The sequence below is a fragment of the Miscanthus floridulus genome, chromosome 9 (assembly GCF_019320115.1).
Source record: "Miscanthus floridulus cultivar M001 chromosome 9, ASM1932011v1, whole genome shotgun sequence".
Taxonomy (NCBI): domain Eukaryota; kingdom Viridiplantae; phylum Streptophyta; class Magnoliopsida; order Poales; family Poaceae; genus Miscanthus; species Miscanthus floridulus.
In genome coordinates, this window is record NC_089588.1 from 60,590,648 (window position 1) to 60,594,334 (window position 3,687).

General features: G+C 42.9%; 1 long non-coding RNA gene across 1 annotated transcript; it reads right to left on the bottom strand.

Annotated features, from left to right (window-relative positions):
* Positions 1–2,258: 2,258 nt before the first annotated feature.
* Positions 2,259–2,808, bottom strand: LOC136483720 (uncharacterized). The gene is made up of 2 exons (XR_010765588.1): positions 2,687–2,808; positions 2,259–2,591 (listed from the first exon to the last, which is right to left on the bottom strand). It is a non-coding gene; the product is annotated as an uncharacterized lncRNA (long non-coding RNA).
* Between the last annotated feature and the right edge of the window lie 879 nt (positions 2,809–3,687).

The window sequence follows — 3,687 nt, forward strand, 5'->3', positions numbered from 1 at the left end:
GAACTAGGAGGTGTGTCATGATATCAAAGAAGGAAGGAGGGAACACCAACTCAAAGCTGACGAGACATTGAACCACATCATTCTGTAGTTTAGCTAGATCAGTTGGATCAATTGCCTTCTGAGAAATTGCATTGAGGAATGCACATAGCTTCACGGTGGCTAGACGTACATTTGGAGGTAGAATTCCACTTAATGCAACTGGAAGTAATTGCGTCATGAGAACGTGATAGTCATGGGACTTTAAGTTACAGAATTTCTTCTCTGGCACATTTATAATACCCTTTATATTCGAGGAGAATCCAGATGGTACCTTGATGTTGTTTAAGCATTCAAACATGATTTCCTTCTCCTCTTTGCTTAGAGTGTAGCTGGCAGGACGTAGGTAATGGCGTCCATCATCTGTCTTCTCTGGATGCAGGTTGTCTCTTTCTCTCAAACAACGCAGGTCCTGTCGTGCTTCAAATGTGTCCTTAGGCTTTCCATACACCCCCATGAAGCCTAGCAGGTTCACACAAAGATTCTTCGTCAGGTGCATCACGTCGATCGAGCTGCGGACCTCTAGGACTTGCCAATAGGGTAGGTCCCAAAATATGGACTTCTTCTTCCACATGGGTGCGTGACCGTTAGCGTCGTTCGGAACAGGTTGGCTGTCATGTCCTTTTCCAAAGACAACTTTCACATCATTGACCATATCGAGTACATCCTCATCGGTTCGGTTGCGAGGCTTGGTCAGGTGGTCTGCCTTCCCTTTAAAATGCTTGCCTTTCTTTCTTACGGGGTGATTTGTAGGAAGAAATCGACGATGGCCAAGGTACACGACCTTTCGACATTTTTTCAAGAATACACCTCTAATATCACCGAAGCAGTGTGTGCATGCATTATATCCCTTGTTTGACTGTCCTGAAAGATTACTTAGAGCAGGCCAATCATTGATTGTTACGAACAACAATGCTCGCAGATCAAAGTGTTCCTGTTTGTACTCATCCCACACACGTACACCTTCTTTATTCCACAAAATGAGAAGTTCATCAATAAGTGGTCTCAGGTACACATCAATGTCATTGCCAGGTTACTTCGGGCCTTGGATGAGCACAGGCATCATAATGAACTTCCGCTTTATGCATAACCAAGGAGGAAGGTTGTAGATACTTAGAGTAACAGGCCAAGTGCTATGACTACTGTTCTGCTCTCCAAAAGGATTGATACCATCTGTACTTAAAGCAAACCTTAAGTTTCTTGCGTTATTTGCAAACTCCGAGAATTCTCTATCGATTGCTCTCCACTGGGACCCATCAGCAGGGTGTCTCAACATATTGTCTACCTTACGGTCTTCTTTGTACCATCGCAACAATTTTGCATGTTCTTTGTTTCTGAACAGACGTTTCAAGCGTGGTATTATAGGAGCATACCATATAACCTTGGCAGGGATTTTCTTCTGCGGACGTTCGCCCTCAACATCACCAGGGTCATCTCGCCTGATCTTATACCGCGATGCATGGCATACCGGGCATGCATCCAATTTCTCGTACTCTTTGCCATGGTACAGGATGCAGTCATTAGGACATGCATGTATCTTCTCGATTTCTAGCCCCATAGGACAGACAACTTATTTTGCTTCGTAGGTAGTGGCGGGCAATTCATTGTCCTTCGGAAGCATCTTCTTTTGGATTTTTAGTAACTCTCCAAATCCCTTGTCAGATACACCATTCTTTGCCTTCCATTGTAGCAATTCTAGTGTGGTTCCCAACTTTTTCTGCCCTGCATCACAAGTTGGGTACAACAATTTCTTGTGATCTTCTAGCATCCGCTCGAACTTGATCTTCTCCTTTTCACTTTCACATTCTCTTTGTGCGTCACGAATGACCTGACAAAGATCATCAGCAGGCTCATCTTCTGTGGCTACCTCTTCTTCAGCTTCTCCCATTGCAGTATCATTGAAGCACGAACCATCGGGAATAATATCATTGTCGTCCCATTGTTCTTCTTCATCTTCTTCCATTACAACGCCGGTTTCTCCGTGCTTCGTCCAACAAATATAGTTTGGCATGAAACCCGACTTGAACAAGTGTGAATGAAGAGTCCTTGAGCAAGGATATTCCACCGTATTCTTACATATGGCACATGGGCAGCACATGAAACCGTTGCGTTTGTTTGCCTCGGCCTCACGTAACAAAGAATGCACGCCGTCAATGAACTCTTGGGAGCGGCGATCAGCATTGTACATCCAATGCCGGTTCATCTGCATTACATGACATAAATACCATATTAAAACCTAGATCATAATTAATTATTTATACAACATGCGTGCCACCACAAAAGGTACAAATTTATGAAAGCATCGCTACAATGTAGACAATCCCAACTACCACTAAAAGAACTAAAGCTAAAATACATTTCAGGAGCACAAGGATTTCGCGACCAATCTCAACTAAAACAGACAGATCCCCCAATTGTGCAACATCTTTGGGCTTCTTCGGCTGGATCACTGCCTCATTAGCCACCGTATCTGCCTGTTGTGCAAGATATTTTTGCACGAGTTCAACATACTCTTCCTCCCAGTAGAAGCCTGAACATCGTCCACTGCCATCCCACTGAAATTAAAACAACAAATTAGAACTTTAATCACAACCATCATGAAAATAGGTATAAACTAACCATAATCATTAAATACGATAAAATAACTCACATTGCGATCCGGACACTTGTAGAAGATACGATCCTTGTTGGGACCCTCCTTCTTCACTCGGTACTCCATCATAATCTTCGTCTCATCACGACACTTGCCGCATGGAATGAGAGGGAGGCCCGGCCTAAGTCGCTTTGGAAACCCATGAGAGGCCGACGACCCGGAAGCAGTTGCCATCTACTCTCTATACTCATTTTTTAATACACTATAAATTTCTCATTTTATAAACAAATAAAATTAAGAAACTATAAAATTATCTATATCTCTAAACAATGATATTTTTAATGGTCATTGTGTTCTCGTCTTTTACTACGGCAGGTAAGTAATTCACATGATATTTCCGCAAATTAACAGAAGAATGGGAGTGTACACACATAACAATCGATTATCGTTTATATTTATATATATACTACGTTTGGGTACGGTGATTGACAGACTACTGCGACGATATCGGGACATGTGAATAAATAACCATCCGTACTAGTTGACCTTGCTTACGTGATCATCTCGGCGAGCATTTCTCCACCGGACGGCACCATACTTGGCCACGGAAGAGCTCCGATTCTACGAGGAAGGGAACACGGTCTTCCACGACCGTTGCCGCTCTCCCTCGTAGAATCAAAGCTCCTCCTTGACGTCCGTTACCGCTCGGCAGAGAACATGCTCGCCGAAATGAACATGGTCCGCTAGTTCAACTAGCTACTTTAACCTTCCTTCATGTAAATATGCAAGCTTGAAGTGATTTTGAGCTCAAATTGCTTACAAATGAAAAAAAAACCACAATAAAGAACTATATATATATAGTGAACAAAATGGGATAAGACAATGATGAAACATGAGAGTATGAAGTTGATAACCTTTAGTTACGAAGAATCGATGGAGGAATCGAAGAAATCGATGGAGGAATCGAAGAATGGATGGAGAAAGAGTAAGAACACTGCTTAAATTTGAACTTAAGCTCTCGGGCGGGCTCGGGGAGGAAGAAGACGGCCAGCAGGATT